This window comes from Cherax quadricarinatus, chromosome 54 (assembly GCF_038502225.1).
Source record: "Cherax quadricarinatus isolate ZL_2023a chromosome 54, ASM3850222v1, whole genome shotgun sequence".
Taxonomy (NCBI): domain Eukaryota; kingdom Metazoa; phylum Arthropoda; class Malacostraca; order Decapoda; family Parastacidae; genus Cherax; species Cherax quadricarinatus.
Genome location: NC_091345.1, coordinates 12,128,618 through 12,147,099, shown reverse-complemented (window position 1 = coordinate 12,147,099; position 18,482 = coordinate 12,128,618).

The window sequence follows — 18,482 nt, the reverse complement described above, 5'->3', positions numbered from 1 at the left end:
GGTACATAATTGGTCCAGGGACTGGACTCCAAAGTTTTGATAGCTGAGCAAGTTACAGAGGCAATGAACTCACAATTTACAAAGGTAATGAACTCACAATTTACAAAGGTAATGAACTCACAATTTACAAAGGTAATGAACTCCAGGTAAGTCTGGTCACAATCATGACAAGTTACAAAGGTATTTACAGATTACAGAGGTACGTAATGGGTCCAGGGACTGGGCCCCCAAAGTTTTGATAGCTGAACTAGGTACAAAGGCAATGAGCTCACAAGTTACAAAGGTAATGAATTCTGTAGAATGGTTACTTACGTTTATACTTTGGCTACAATCATGAACAAATTATAGAGTAATGAGCAATTCACACTTCCACACCAACAGAGCTTTTCACATAAGGGGGATTACCAACAGACCCCTGGCAGTCTTCAAGCTGGCACTGGACAAGCACCTAAAGTCGGTTCCTGACCAGCCGGGCAGTGGCTCGTACGTTGGTTTGCGTGCAGCCAGCAGTAACAGCCTGGTTGATCAGGCTCTGATCCACCAGGAGGCCTGGTCACAGACCGGGCCGCGGGGGCGTTGACCCCCGGAACTCTCTCCAGGTAAACTCCAGGTATTATTATTATTATTATTATTATTATTATTATTATTATTATTATTATTATTATTATTATTATTATTATTGAGCTTTATTGTTAGTGCACTCAGCTCACACTCTGAGGTCCGGGAGTCAATCCCCGGTACGGGTAGAAATATTAGGACATGTTTCCTTAAGACACCTGCTGTCCATGTTCACTTATCAGTAAAATAGGTACCTGGGTGTTATTCGACTGGTGTTGGTCGTATCCTGGGGACAAAATTTACCTAATTTGCCATAAATTCTCTGATAGGCCTGAATACCTTGTACATGTAAAAATAAAGATTATTATTATTATTATTATTATTAGTAGTAGTAGTAGTAGTAGTAGTAGTAGTAGTAGTAGTAGTAGTATTAGTATTAGTAGTAGTAGTAATAATAGTATTAGGGGCCCAAGACTGTTTAACTGCCTCTTACCATACTTTTTTGGGTTATCCTAGGTTCTCTACACATATGCTGCTATGTATGATAATTCTATGTAACTGTATTTGTGTATACCTGAATAAACTTACTTACTTACTTACTTACCAATAGACCCCTGGCTGTCTTCAAGAAGGCACTGGACAGGCACCTAAAGTCAGTGCCTGACTAGCCTGGCTGTGGCTTGTACGTCGGTTTACGTGTGGTCAGTAATAACAGCCTGGTTGATGAGACCGTGATCCACCACAAGGCCTGGTCTCAGACCGAGCCGCGGGGGCGTTGACCCCCAAAACCCTCTCCAGGTATTTGAAAAGCTAAACACACGTCTCAACACAGTTTAATGTAAAGTGCTTAGATTGCCCAGTCCATGACCAGGCTTCCCAATGTGGATCAGAGCCTGATCAACCAGGCTGTTACTGCTGGCCACACGCAAGCCGATATACGAACCACAGCCTAGCTGATCTGAAACCGACTTTAGGTCCCTTTTGAGGGGAGGACGGCCCTTTGGCGTGAGGGACCCTTCTGTGTAGAGGACCCTTTTGTGTGGGGGACCTTTTGTACAGGAGCCACCCGTTAATCCACTAACTGTGAGGCAAGACATAAGTATGGGCCAGTCTCTTATAACCCCTGCTGTTCCTGTGACCTAGCAGTTCATAATACCTGGCAATTAAGCGACTGTTGTGGATCGCATACCAGGAGAACCCAAAGGTTGACCTCAACGAAAATAAACCACAGAGCTTTCCAAAACAGTCATGTAATGAATCTTAGATACAAAATAAAAACCTAACGAAAATTTGTTATCAAGAAAGTCCCTGAATCCCTCCTATTAATATATTAATCACTTGATGACGGTTTCAAACTAGACAGAAAAGTCTGTGCTTTTCTTGCTTTCTACTGTGATTCATTCTAACAAAGCATGAAGATGATTAGTTTGATAAGGGAATTTAATGCCTACCTGTCGAAGGAGATGTCGTAGTGCACACCGTAGCTGTATACAAGACAAGTGGAGTGAACGCCAGGCAGGAGATCCAGACACACCAGCTTGTGACCATCTTCAGTGCCGTTACACCACTGCAGCAGTCACACCATGCACGAGAAAGGTCCAGGATGAGTGACATTATGACCAGAATGCAAAGGTCAGGTATGACCTGGGCGTGGGAGAGGTGCACTATGTTGAAAAGAGAGACAGACAGATTGATAAGCTTTTTAGAATTCAATATTTCTTCCGGATAACCTTGTAGCATAGAGTTTTTGTTGTTTTTAAGGGCTATGCTTCCTGCAGTATGGTATCTAGGTTAGTTCTCCAATTTGTTTTAAAGCCCGTTTAAGGCTTCATATAACGTGTTTACCACCAATCGAGGATATTTTAATAACTAAAATGAGGACTGACTAAACTCTCAATGTATAGATATCGGGATACATGCACCTCTCAGTATATGTATCCTTGTGAGTGTCTAAACGTTCACTTAGAAACTGATTTAGATTTTGCCACCGAAGTGGCTAGTTTATTGTGCACCCCATTGGAAAGGAACAAGTAGCACGTATAATACAGACGCGAGAGTCTGAGTCAACGCCAGAGTCGTTAAGGACTGGAACTGTAGGATGTCCTATCCCTTTTTGAGCTAGATCCCTGCTAAGTCCGATACGAGCAGAGTAAAAAGTGTTCAACTGCATCATCCGTAAGGCAAAGAGGGCAGCTGGGACTATCCACCAGGTGTAACAGAAATAAATGTGTCGCCAGGCTGTTATGTTCAATACATACACGCACCTTGACAACATCCAGGAGACGAGCTCAGGAACAGGATACATTAGAAATCGCAAAAAGAGACCCAGTTTGAATTTGTGAGGACTGAAGCCGAGTCTGGCAGCCAGACCTGATGACAGGACCACCCTAATACTGGAGCCAATGTTTGCAGTCCTATCAATGATTTCATTCCCTCGGTTACCAACATGAGAAGGTAGTCATTATAGAATATCGAGCCAGCCCAGTGTCAAAATGAAAAGTAATAAGAGTTGGAGCATATCTTCCACCAGGGCACAATGGAATTCAAGACTTTTAGTAAACAGAAGAGCAAAGGAGGAGTGAGTCTGAAAATAACAAAATGTAGCAACGCAAAGTATACTTACACAATTAAGAGTGACATGCATGACAAATAAGTTAGACTGCAAGGATAGCACATGTTTAACCTCCAGAACTGGCACAGAAAAAAAATACTAGTAAAAGTATATAATAGAGGCAGTAGATTGGGGCGACTCATTTCGTGATCCATCTGTAAGTTTATTTAGGCACATATACACATAAGTACAATTATCATACATAGTGTATATTGCCCAGATTGCGAAAAAAAGGATATATAGTTTTGCTGTCTAAAATATTAAAAAATAATAGGAACAGTAATTGGGGACAATGAAACCTTAATAAGAAATGAAATGGTTAGTGGAATGGAATCAGAAATATATACCCAGTTAAAAAATAGATAGCACAGTTGCAGCAAATAAAACGTGTGCCTAGGCAAAAAAAAAAAAGGCATGCAGCAGAACCTCTACATCTCGACCACTGCAACCACAATTAGGTGAATTATCGCTGAAGAGTGCTGCATGTCTGTCAGTGCGCCCTGCATGGGGTGGGTAGTATGAAGTGTTTGTAATTCATCCGTAGTCGGGCATAGCAGTGGTTCAAGTTCCAGGGTAACGACTGGGGAGGAAGGAAATGCTCATGGTGCTTTAGGTAGAACCGAGCTTTGAATAGGCTCAAGTCGATTTAAAATTACCTGGAGTTTACCTGGAGAGAGTTCCGGGGGTCAACGCCCCGCGGCCCGGTCTGTGACCAGGCCTCCTGGTGGATCAGAGCCTGATCAACCAGGCTGTTACTGCTGGCTGCACGCAAACCAGCGTACGAGCCACAGCCCGGCTGGTCAGGAACCGACTTTAGGTGCTTGTCCAGTGCCAGCTTGAAGACTGCCAGGGGTCTGTTGGTAATCCACCTTATGTATGCTGGGAGGCAGTTGAACAGTCTCGGGCCCCTGACACTTATTGTATGATCTCTTAACGTGCTAGTGACACCCCTGCTTTTCATTGGGGGGATGGTGCATCGTCTGCCAAGTCTTTTGCTTTCGTAGTGAGTGATTTTCGTGTGCAAGTTCGGTACTAGTCCCTCTAGGATTTTCCAGGTGTATATAATCATGTATCTCTCCCGCCTGCGTTCCAGGGAATACAGGTTTAGGAACCTCAAGCGCTCCCAGTAATTGAGGTGTTTTATCTCCGTTATGGGCGCCGTGAAGGTTCTCTGTACATTTTCTAGGTCAGCACTTTCACCTGCCTTGAAAGGTGCTGTTAGTGTGCAGCAATATTCCAGCCTAGATAGAACAAGTGACCTGAAGAGTGTCATCATGGGCTTGGCATCCCTCGTTTTGAAGGTTCTCATTATCCATCCTGTCATTTTTCTAGCAGATGCGATTGATACAATGTTATGGTCCTTGAAGGTGAGATCCTCCGACATGATCACTCCCAGGTCTTTGACGTTGGTGTTTCGCTCTATTTTGTGGCCAGAATTTGTTTTGTACTCTGATGAAGATTTAATTTCCTCGTGTTTACCATATCTGAGTAATTGAAATTTCTCATCGTTGAACTTCATATTGTTTTCTGCAGCCCACTGAAAGATTTGGTTGATGTCCACCTGGAGCCTTGCAGTGTCTGCAATGGAAGACACTGTCATGCAGATTCGGGTGTCATCTGCAAAGGAGGGCATCGTAAATGCTACACTTCCATATTCACGTTTGCTCCGTAGGTAGCAATCCACACTTTTTTTTTTTTATTCGCCGGTATTCTCCCGGCCCGGGTCTTTTCCAAGTAGTGGTGACCCGGCCTTGGCTCCCTATCTGGGGAGTGTCTCGAGGCCTAAGTCTCCCATGGGAGGAGGTACAAGTATCCCCTCATCTTTGGGACTAACTGTCCCCAGGCCTAGCCACATTCCCCGCCCTCACGGGGCTCGTAGGGAGAAGCTAGGCCTCTGGTCTGCCATCTGCCCCACCCCAAAGGGGCTCGTGGGGATGGCAGTCTTATGAGCTGCAGATGGTAGCAAGCTCAGGCCTTCTCTCTCCCCAATCCACACTCTCCTCATCTCACTCTTAAACTGTCCGAACGTAGATCTACGTTCACGCACGTAGCCCTCCGATCATAGCTGTATATTTTTATTTCACACGCTGTCAACTGTTTAAAAAATATAGATCTGTTTGGATGGATAATGAGAACCTTCAAAACTAGGGATGCCAAGCCCATGATGACACTCTTCAGGTCGCTTGTTTTATCTAGGCTGGAATATTGTTGCACACTAACAGCACCTTTCAAGGCAGGTGAAATTGCTGACCTAGAAAATGTAGAGAACCTTCACGGTGCGCATAACGGAAATAAAACACCTCAATTACAGGGAGCGCTTGAAGTTCCTGAACCTGTACTCCCTGGAATGCAGGCGGGAGAGATACATGATTATATACACCTGGAAAATCCTAGAGGGACTAGTACCGAACTTGCACACGAAAATCACTCACAACGAAAACAAAAGACTCGACAGACGATGCAACATCCCCCCAATGAAAAGCAGGGGTGTCACTAGCACCTTAAGAGACAATACAATAAGTGTCAGGGGCCCGAGATTGTTCAACTGCCTCCCAGCATACATAAAGGGGATTACCAATAGACCCCTGGCTGTCTCCAAGCTGGCACTGGACAAACACCTAAAGTCGGTACCTGACCAGCCGGGCTGTGGCTCGTACGTTGGATTGCGTGCAGCCAGCAGTAACAGCCTGGTTGATCAGGCTCTGATCCACCAGGAGGCCTGGTCACAGACCGGGCCGCGGGGGAGTTGACCCCCGGAACTCTCTTCAGGTAAACTCCAGGCTACGCGTGTGAACGTAGATCTACGTTTGGACAGTTTATGAGACTTAAAGAGAAATGAATTTGATTCAACCCGCCAACGAAATCTAAAAGCGGCGACCAGGAGCTGTAGAGAGTTTTCCTATCATGGTGAAAGATAAACGTGGCAGTATGCTGCTGGGAGGGAGGCAGCCTTGTCGAAGACAGTTTTGGTGAGTGAAGGAATGCACAGAGGCACCCTGTGTAAATATAATAGTTGGAGAGTGGATGTGAAAATTGTTTTAAATTAATATGATATGATGGAGCATGGTGTGATAATACCATTTCGGTGTACATGATTTATTTATCTTAAATAATATCATAAAACAGTAAGCAAACATAGATGTATCTCATAAATGTTAACCTGTGACCCAATCAAACTTTATTTTTTAAATACATTACCTAACAGAATACTCCATTCTACTGAATGCTCAGCAACACAGTAAATGACCATATGACCTGTCTTTGTAATACTCATTTGTGCTAAATTGTTATCTGTTTACAATAATGTTTTTACCACTGAATATATCACTGCTTAGTTAATCTTAAGTTAATTTTAAGCCTGCCCATAATGCTCTGCATACAAGGGGCTTTGGCATGTTGCACTGTAATAACTTTGTACTTCACTGTATGATGTTCAAATTAATAAATAAATACGTATACACACACTCACACACACACACACACACACACACATACACACACACACACACACACACACACACACACACACACACACACACACACACACACACACATATATATATATATATATATATATATATATATATATATATATATGTATATATATATATATATATATATATATGTATATATATATATATATATATATATATATATATATATATATATATATATATATATATATATATATATATGTATATATATATATATATATATATATATATATATATATATATATATATATATATATATATATATAATTTACATTACCTGTCCGCCAAGCCTGAGAAGTTTCTTGCACACAGTTCGGGTCATTTTGAAATATGCGAAAAAGTCTTCAGGTGAGGTGACGTTTGGCCACGACTGAGGTTTTGCGAGAGCTTCAGGTGAAGTTTTTGACATCACCTGTACGTAGGTACTGGCGTAGACCACTTTTTTAGGCAGGCCTACATACTTCAAAGCATCATCTTCGGCTGTGTCTGAGAATTCATTGTATAAAACGTTCAGTGTCACGTTGGCCCTCGTGTCATTATTGAAGCTGGGTTCATTGTTTGTTTTACTGATCCGGAATATTTCGTGAGGCCAAAATGTGACCTTGTATATACTTCTAGTTACGCAGTATATAGCTCCAACAATGACTAACAAGGCAGTCACCCTGCCATTTCGTGTATATGTTACTTGAGGCGGCTCAGTACCAAACATTTTCTTCACATATATTGCCTGGTGGAATGATTTTATTCTTTTTATTTTTCGTACTGCATAACTTTTTATTTATGTTGATTTAACTGTAAATTTTACACTCTTGATATCGTCTGTTTTACTCTATTATGACTCACGAAATCTTATGACACGATTTCGTGACTGATCGCGGGTTCTAACCCCACCCGTGGTATGGTTTTTTACTCTATTATCTTCGAAAAATTAAATATACTTTAACCTGGAGATATATAATATAAAATTTATGTTCACTTTTCAAAATAAAAATATTTTATTTGCTATTATTTTGCTACGCTTTCCAAGTTTTCCGCTATAAATGCATTTTCTGTCAGCAACGATTAAATCCACCTACACATCACTTACAAAACGGGAATTTTACTTTGATGTTAATAAAAAAAAACACGTTTTAAGTTTTTTCTACACCTTTCGTATGCTGAAAACAGTATAAAATACCGACAAGCTGATGAGTAAGACATGTGTGCAACAGTTCGGTATCTTAATTGTTGAAACGTTTCGCCTACCCGGTAGTCTTCTTCAGTCAGATGTAGAAAAGAATGTATAGTTGGTAGCAGGAGTAGTGGCTCCGTGGAGCTGAACTCATCTCCAGGCTGAGGGACTCACCACCTCAAACTATTACATCATCTTTACCTCGCCAGTACTGCTGTTTACATTCTCCTCTATATCTGACTGAAGAAGCCTACTGGGTAGGCGAAACGTTTCAACAATAAAGATACCCAACACCTGTGTCTTACCCTTCTTTAATTTGCCTACTAAAAGTAAGTCATTTCCTTCAACATATTCCTTATGTTTCACTTCTAACAACATTAATTACAACTGATTTTGGTTGCTGAGCCTAGTTAACTACTTCTGTTTTTGTTTCGGTATAAAGATAATATAAATCCGGCGAGCAACAACACTAGGGACTCCTCACTGTCGCCAACTCACAAGGAAAATCCACTGGTAAATATATCTAATTATCTCTGGAGGGGCGAGGTACTCTCATTCTTCCTTCATATTGTTTCTTCCCGTGTTGCTCGTTTTCCTCCTTAGATTACTTATTTTCGTATTTATTTCCCCCTCCCCCCATATATTGCTCATTTTCCTCTGTTGCTCACTTTTCCCTTTATATTGTTCATTCCTTATTTTCCTCGCTATACTGCTCATCCTCGCTATATTACTCTGTTTCCTCTTTATATGCTCATACTTCCTTCTCGTATTGCTTGTTTTACTCATATTGCTTATTTTCCACCAATATGACCTGCTTTCTACCCTGGACCACTGATAATGGTCCATGGTGAACCGAAACGCCGCCTAACGTTTCTTCTCCCCAGTGTGGGTTATTAAAGGAATTGATCCAGCAGCTTTAAGAGGGAGCTGGAGAGGTACCTTATGTCACTACCTGACAGCCGGGTTGCGGTTCGTACGTCGGTTTGCGTGCGGCCGGGAGTAACAGCCTAGTTGATCAGGCCCTGATCCAACGCGAGACTTGGTCATGGACCGGGCCACAGGGGGCGCTGACCCCCGGAACACCCTCCAGGTAATAGATATTCAAGTGATGACACTTACAAGAGTTTTATAAATATCAATAACATCAATTCGAATCTTAATAAAAATTAACAACTCTTTATTAATGTTAATTATATAAATAAAAACTAGCAGGATAATAAAACATTTAAACTGTATTTCCTCGGTCTATAGAATTAAGGTTAAATTAACTATGTAATTTTTTTTCCAGTTCGTTGGCTCGTTGTGACAAGAAAAACAGAATAATGGAGTAACAGTCTACCATTAAATAAAATCAGCTCATCAGACGCGAGTACAGAACTAACCAAAGTCGAATAAGAATTTATAATCAAAAAAGCCTTTGTTGGGACTGTTAACCCCCAGAGAGTTACATTATATTAGAGATATTAAGCTGAGGAAGGTCAGTGTTTCAGGCCAAAATATACAGACAATAAGAACTCTTGTGTTTTACTTGGCTTTAGTGGTAAATAAATCGACAGGTTCAACCCTCTACCACTTAGGCTACGGGACTTTTGACAGGGAAGGATCAAAAACAGTACTTCTGTACATGTTTGAGTCAGAGGCAACGATTGTAACCCAGCTGAACACCTTCCTCACACTCCAGCAGCATTAGCAGTAATATATATATATATATATATATATATATATATATATATATATATATATATATATATATATATATATATATATATATATATCGTGCCCAATAGGTAAAACTGATCAATTAGCAAGAACTCATGTAAAATTAAGGCCTTTCTAAAATTTTCTCTTATACGTTTAAATATATATACTTTTTCCATTTACGTTAATGCAAAAAATAATAATTTTGTACCAAAAGAACCTTAGAAAACTTATCTAACCTTATTATAACAAACTCAATTTAATTTAGCCTAATACAATTAAATGTTTTAGACAAGTTTACAATAATTTAATAATAAACAAACAATGAAATATTGTTTTTCGTTAGGTTCAGGATGATTTTTGCGAAATTATTGTATACACAAATTTTCGCTTGCCTTATTCGGCAAGAAGAGCATTAATATTTAAGGCAAAATCGCAAGTTTTACCTGTTCGGCACGACACACACACACACACGACACTGGAGGACAGGACGGTCAGGGGAGACATGATAACGACATATAAAATACTGCGCGGAATAGACAAGGTGGACAAAGACGGGATGTTCCAGAGATGGGACACAGACGCGACAAGACAAATAGAGAAGCAGCCCAGCCACCGTGGAGAGAAGACGTCGTCGTTCCTGCTCTTCAGCTGAGCAACTCTGAACACTGTTGCTCGAGATTTTTCTTGGGTTATCCTGAGTAGTTCTTCACCAGAGCTGAGAGGAAACTTGCTTGCAGTCACTTCGAGCCCCATCCCATCAAGAGGGTAAGGCGGTGAATTGCTTGCTTGTTCACCCCTCTCATCCCCATCCCCCCCTCACCCAAACATCAACACTGGCCCACACACTAACACACTACATACATTGCTATCCTTCTGACTTTCCTATCTTCTTCTTTTTCGGCAACTTCGCTTTGGCGAGTTAACACAAGGCATTTTGACTATCCGGTAGCCCGTGTGGTTTTTTAAAATCCGGCCGATCTTTGCCTTGGGCCCTTTCCCCTCACCACTCGAGGGTAGGCTATCTTAGGGGCTGACCTTCATAAGTCAGCTGAAATAGGATGTTAGATTAACATTAAGGAAAGATCCCTTTTTGTTAAGAAACTCCTCTGCCAGATGTTCCTTCCTAGACATCATGGCGAGGATACGAGTAAGATTACGTATTGATGGAAATCAAATATCGATGAAAGAAATTCTAGCATGTATTTGCTCGAACTCAACTGTTGCTCCAGTGGATGTTTTTCAAACCCACGCTGGAGCAGTACTTCTCCTCTCTTCGGAAGAAGAGTTACTTCAACTGCTGAAGCATGATGTCCTTGAGAAACTGAAGACTTCTGGTGTTACCCCAGTTGCACCTGAGAGCTATCAAGCTCAGAGGACTGTGTTTGTTGCAAGAATTAACAGTTTCATGAGACACAGCACAGTGAATGAAATTGTTGAGGACTTTAATACAGAGAATTCTGAATTTAGGGCTGTCGAAGCACATAAATTCTCAAAACCTAACAACAACAAGGTAACCTTAAAGTTAATACTTGAGACACCTGATGAGGCCAAACTAGTGTGTCAAAATGGCTTCAAATGTTTTGGCACCAGATGTACACCTGACCAAATCTCTCTTGAACGATTTGTCAGTGTGACACAATGTTTTAAATGTTATGCCTTTGGTCATAACACCAACAAATGCAGTACTCAAGGGCAGATTTGTAGCATTTGCTCTGGCCAACATTCTTATCGAGATTGTAATAATAAAAATACACCCAAATGTGTCCTCTGCAACGGCAAACATCATGCTGTTTCTGCTATTTGTCCTGAAAGGAAAAAGGAAATGCAGCAAATTATTGAAGCCAAGAAATTGTCCACTTCTAAGAAGACCACTCCCCAGGCACCGCCAACGATGTCCCAAACTTCCTTCCCAGCTCTGCCTGGATCAAGTGGGACTCCTCAGGTCTCTACCAATGGTTCCAATGTTTGGAATTCTGCCCCTCTTGGAGCGCCCCAATCTAACCCTCACCTACAACATACACAAACGCAACAACAAGGTTCAGTCTCATCTCCTATGTCTCAGGTATCCACAGCCGGGGATATGACGAGAGCACAACTAATGTATATGATGGACAAAGACATAGCAGGTGGTGACATTCAACTCTGCTCTCAGGTTTTAAATGATCTGTTAATGGCTAATGGGATCACTCCCATCACTATCCAGGAAAATGTGAAGGCTATTATGACCCAGCCTTCTCATAACAAGAAGTAAGTACCCTACTCGACATCTAAAAATAAGCCTAAGTCATCCCTGGCCCAGGGATCGCCCACCTCACATACCCAGGTTGTCAACTCCCCTCAACCCGATAAGTCAAGGCATTTTCTAGGGGATGATAATTCATTGGAAAAACTACCTTCCACTGCCCAAATTTATGATGCAATCAGGTCCTGCATAATCGAAAAATTTAAACTTTCTAAATGCAACGTCAATTTAAAAACCCAAAAATAAAACCCAATATAAACCTACAGGAAATTTGAGACAATTTAAAAAAATTTTCAAGCGGAATTGAAGGCATCTTCAAACGCCCACAACCACCAGTACTTTTCACTTTCAAGGTTGGCAAAATTAATTCCCGTTAGTCATCACAAACGGGGCTTATGGGAAAATTTTGGCTTAACTAACCCCTTTAAACGTGCCGGGAAAGAAATTTAAAGGTTTGATAACCGACAACTTTTTTTGGGGGGAAAAAAAAAAGGCTCCAAATTCCCCCAAATTCATCCCTTTTAAAGAGGGTGTTGAAAAATTTAAAATTGACGATCCCCGGACCTCCTGGGTTTCCTGGAGAAAGTTTCGGGGGTCCCAAAGCCCCCCGGGGGATCGTGACCCGGCCTCCTGGGGGAAACAGCCCCCTACCCGGTGTTGCTCTTGGGTGCACCCAAACCCCCAAGGGGAGCCACAGCCCGGCTGATCGGAACTGACTTTAGGTGCTTGTCAGGGGCCAGCTTGAAGACTGCCAGGGGGCTGTTTGGGAAACCCCCTTATGTGCTGGGGGGCAGTTAGACAGTCTGGGCCCCCGGCACTTATTGTATGGTCTCTTAACGTGCTGTGGCACCCCTGCTTTTCATTGGGGGGGTGGTGCATCATCTTAAGTCTTTTTCTTTCTAATGAGTGATTTTTATTTGCAAAATTGGTACTGCCCTAAGTTTTCCAGGTGTATATAATCATGTTCTCTCCCCCCCCGTTCCAGGAATACAGGTTTTTTGAAAACCCCAAACCTCCCCCGTAATTGGGGTGTTTTATCTCCGTTATCCCCGCTGTGAAATTTTGTACATTTTCCCGGGGCGGGAATTTCCCCGCCTTGAAAGGTGCCGTTTGAGGTGCAGCAATTTTCCAACCCAGATAGAACAAGTGACCAAAGGGGAAATGTCCTGGGCCCGCCTCCCCCAGTTTAAAAAGGGTTCTCATTATCCATTCCCCTTTATTTTCTAGCAGATGCAGTTGATTTTGTTATGGTCCTTGAAAGGGGAGATCCTCCCCACATAAATCCCCGGGCTTTGGCGTTGGTGTTTCCCCCTCTATTTTTTGGCCAAATTTGTTTGTAATCTGATGAAGATTTAATTTTTCCCCATCTTTCCATATCCAAAATTAATTTAAATTTCTCATCGTTAAACTTCATTTGTTTTTTGCAGCCCACTGAAAGATTTGGTTGATGTCCGCCGGGCCGCAGTGTCTGCAATGGAAGACACTGTCATCCCCCAAATTCCAATTTTCATCTGCAAAGGGGAAAAACAGTGCTGTTGACATCCCCTTTTCTTTTGGAAAGAGGATGAGGAACAAGATGGGAGCTAATTTGCCTTGTGGAAAGAAGGGGTTTTTTACCGTGTCCCCGGACTTTCCCCTGTTGACGACTTCTCTGTGTTTTTGTTAGTGGGAAAATTTAGATCCATCGAAAGGCTTTTCCCTTTTTTTTCCTTTCGCGCATTTTTTTGCTTTTTTCCTCCCTGGGCCCCACTTGTCAAAAAGGGTTTTTAAAGTCTGGATAAACATCCATTCTTTTTTTCTTCCCAGTGCATTTGGGGTTGTCGGGGATCCCGTAGTTGGGGGACAGGGGAAGGGGGACCTGTTCAAAACCCTTTTGCCCGGGTTTGTAATGGATGGGGTTTTTAGGTGGGGGGTGATCTTTTCTTCTTTAGGACCCCTTTTAAAAAATTTTTTATGATATGGGATGTTGGGGCTATTGGTCTGGGTTTTTTTGCTGTTTTTTCCCTTCCCTTTGTGGAGGGGGGTTTATGTCTTTTTTTTTGTTTTGGGGAGCCCCCCCTTGTCCCCCTTCCCTCCCCATAGGAGGGAAAAAGGCTCGTGATGGGGGCCCTTGCTTTCTTGATGAACACGGGTTTCCCAGGAGCCCTGGCCCTGGGGCGGGGTGCATGGGCATGTCATTTATCGCCTGTTCAAAAGTTTTGGCGTCAGGAAAACACCCGGATGGGCTTGTGTTGGGGTAAATTTTGTGGCTCTCTCAAAAAAATTTTTTTTGATTTTCCCGACTCTCAGTCTGGGGCACTTGCAAAAAACTGAGTCATATTGGGCCCGGTAGCCCCTTTTCCTTTTCCCTTTTCTGTCACCCTTGTGGGGACCATCTTTTTTAAAGTGGGGGAATGCGGGAACGTTGTTCTCGTTTTGATTTGGGGAAAAAGGAAAATTTTTGGGTTTTTTTCCCATTTCATTTTTTTTAGTTCTTCCCGCGATTCCTGCTCCAAAAGGATTCTTTTACCCAAGTTCGATGTTTTGCTTTTCTCTGACCAGTGTCTCCTGCCATTTCAGATATATTAAATTTTTGCCCTCTGTTATTTTTTTTCCCTCGCCTGTAAAGGGACGCCCTGTCTCTTTTTTTTCATCTACTCCTTTTTCTTGGGAATTAAGCCTTTTTGAAACATCGTGCCACCAAGTTAATCTGTTCTAGGCATACGTTGGGGTCTGTGTTGCTTAGTATATCTTCCCAGCTTATATCGGTTAGGACTTGGTTTACTTGGTCCCACTTTATGTTTTTGTTATTGAAGTTGAATTTGGTGAATGCTTCCTCGTGACTAGTCTCATTATGTCGGTCTGGAGCTCCACGCATACATGTCTGAACCTCAATTATGTTGTGATCTGAGTATATTGTTTTTGATATGGTGACATTTCTTATCAGATCATCATTGTTAGTGAAGATGAGGTCTAGTGTATTCTCCAGTCTAGTAGGCTCTATTATTTGCTGGTTTAAATTGAATTTTGTGCAGAGATTTAAAAGCTCGTGTGAGTGTGAGTTTTCATCAGAGCTGCCTCCTGGTGTTATTACTGCAACAATATTATTTGCTATATTCCTCCATTTTAGGTGCCTTAAGTTGAAATCCCCCAGGAGCAAGATGTTGGGTGCAGGAGCTGGAAGATTTTCCAGACAGTGGTCAATTTTTAACAGCTGTTCCTGGAATTGCTGGGATGTTGCATCCGGAGGCTTGTAGACTACCACAATGACTAGGTTTTGGTTCTCGACCTTTACTGCTAAAACTTCCACTACGTCATTTGAGGCATTAAGCAGTTCTGTGCAAACAAGTGACTGTGCAATGTACAGGCCAACCCCCCCCTTTTGCCTGTTCACTCTGTCACATCTGTATAGGTTGTAACCTGGCTAATATGATGGGTGATGTATGGGAGAAAATTCTCTCCCACAATAACAGTCGTCAATTTAACAATAATCATTATCAGTTGGTAAATGAATGGAGAGATGAGGACTTGGATGATCTACAACCACTACCTTCCATCGATACTTCAACTCTTGAAGATACCCACCCGCTTACTAGACCTATTACATTACTAGAGATGAGTCAGGTTATTGGAAGAATGCGAAATAGAGCCCCTGGCCTCTCTGGAATAACAATGAAACAAATAAAGTTCCTACCCAGAAATTGTAAACAGTCTTTGGTAAATATCTTTAATGCCATCTTGGCCTCAGGACATTTTCCAATGGTTTTTAAGACTGCTAGGATGATCTTTCTTGGTAAGCCCAATAAAGACATCCACCAACCTGGGAACTATAGACCTATATCTTTACTTGAAGTCACTGGAAAAGTTCTTGAGAAGGTCATTTCCAACAGATTGAACTACTATATGGAGTTTAATCACTTTTTTACTGAAAAACAATTTGGCTTTAGAACACATAGAGGTACCAATCATGCAATAAATGTTATTTTCGATACTGTAGCAAGTCTAAAACATCAGGGCAATCTTGCCTTAATTGCCACCAGAGATGTTCATAAAGCTTTTGATAGCTTATGGCATGATGGCCTTATATACAAACTCATTGACCTACCAGACCATAACTGGACTTTTCTCAGAGTAATATATAATTTCTTAACTCAAAGAAAAATCATTCCCACCTTTCATGGCAGGTCGACAGAGCCTTTTATACCGACAGCTGGTGTCCCACAAGGTTCTTGTCTCAGTCCACTTCTGTTCAACATTTATGTGAATGACCTTCCTCAACCAGAGTTTAATGATACAATTGTGACACAGTTTGCAGATGATGTTATTCATGTCGTCTCATCAACTCCGGTAACAGGAAAATACAAGTATGAGAGAGTCATAGAAAAAATGAATATTGAACTTCGTCGAACATCTAATTGGGAAAAGAAATGGAGAATTACGACTAATCCTGACAAGGTCCTTGTTAGCACGATAGGATGTTTTGCATCAACAATTGAAGATAAAGGGGGTATCTCCATCAGAGGTACACCTGTAGCCATTAGAAACCCTAACAAGATTTTGGGATATGAAATAGACAGGTTGCTCCACTCAACATCTCATGTAACTAAAAAGATCAACATAGCCAAAGCCGGTCTTAGCAGTCTCTTTCGATTCAATCAAGCCCCCTCAACATGTCAAAAAACATCTGTATAAAATGTTAATACGACCTATACTCGAATACCCGTGTGTCCCAATGTCATTAACAACAAAGACCAATATGCTACGGTTACAAAGGGTCCAGAATAGAGCTCTTCGCTTCATTACCGATACCAGGAGGAGAGACAGAGTTAAAATGGCAGATTTACACATTCAACAAGATATTACTGCCATAAATGTACGCCTTGACACCCTAAAAAAGAAACAACTCTATACAATGCAAGAACTATACATGCCAGATAGAGAACATCCTATACAAGTGGTAAATACCACGGATTATATCATCAATACTCCTCCTCACAGGACTCAAAGAATGACTCTCCCACAGAGGGTCCGTCGTTTTATACATAAAGATGATTACCATCGACCCATGATATTGAGCAACCTCCCTGATGAAGAAGATTGGGTAACACCAGAACCCTTCTATATCTACTGAGAACATCATCGACCCCAATTAGGGAGACATCTTATATAACAATCTAATGTAAAAATTATGCTATTTACTATGGCTGGACACCACCTGTAAGAAGCCATTGTCACGTAATTCTATAAACTGGCCAGAAAATTATTGCCTTCATTGTCGCATAAATATCCGTTGTGCAATCGAAAAAAAAGCAATTGCAACTTGTATAATTACTACCAATTCAGAGTCATGTACTTATATATCTGTTATATCTATGTGACTCTGATGGGTTAGTCTTATGCCCCTTAAAGAATATCTTATCATTTCACGTACACTTTTTAAATTACACCAAAGTGGTTGGGTCACTTACCTTTTATATCCTACCTCTCTCCCCCCTCCCACCCTTTTCCAAAATTTCTATCCTTACCCATCCTTCTTCCTTACCCATCTCACCAAAGCTCTGGTCTGGACAAGAACAAGAACAAGACACAGACACAAGAGGTCACAGTTGGAAGTTGAAGACTCAGATGAATCAAAGGGATGTTAGGAAGTATTTCTTCAGTCATAGAGTAGTCAGGCTGTGGAATAGCCTAGAAAGTGACGTAGTGGAGGCGGGAACCATACATAGTTTTAAGGCGAGGTATGATAAAGCTCATGGGGCAGGGAGAGAGAGGACCTAGTAGCAATCAGTGAAGAGGCGGGGCCAGGAGCTATGAATCGACCCCTGCAACCACAAATAGGTGAGTACACACACACTGTGTATATATATATATCATATATATATATATATATATATATATATATATATATATATATATATATATATATATATATATATATATATATACATATATATATATACATATATATATATATATATATATATATATATATATATATATATATATATATATATATATATATATATATATATATATATATATATATATATATATATATATATTTCAACAAGTCGGCCGTCTCCCACCGAGGCAGGGTGACCCCAAAAAAGAAAGAAAATCCCAAAAAAGAAAATACTTTCATCATCATTCAACACTTTCACCACACTCACACATTATCACTGTTTTTGCAGAGGTGCTCAGAATACAACAGTTTAGAAGCATATACGTATAAAGATACACAACATATCCCTCCAAACTGCCAATATCCCAAACCCCTCCTTTAAAGTGCAGGCATTGTACTTCCCATTTCCAGGACTCAAGTCCGACTATATGAAAATAACCGGTTTCCCTGAATCCCTTCACTAAATATTACCCTGCTCACACTCCAACAGATCGTCAGGTCCCAAGTACCATTCGTCTCCATTCACTCCTATCTAACACGCTCACGCACGCTTGCTGGAAGTCCAAGCCCCTCGCCCACAAAACCTCCTTTACCCCCTCTCTCCAACCCTTTCGAGGACGACCCCTACCCCGCCTTCCTTCCCCTACAGATTTACATGCTTTCTATGTCATTCTACTTTGATCCATTCTCTCTAAATGGCCAAACCACCTCAACAACCCCTCTTCTGCCCTCTGACTAATACTTTTATTAACTCCACACCTTTTCCTAATTTCCACACTCCGAATTTTCTGCATAATATTTACACCACACATTGCCCTTAGACA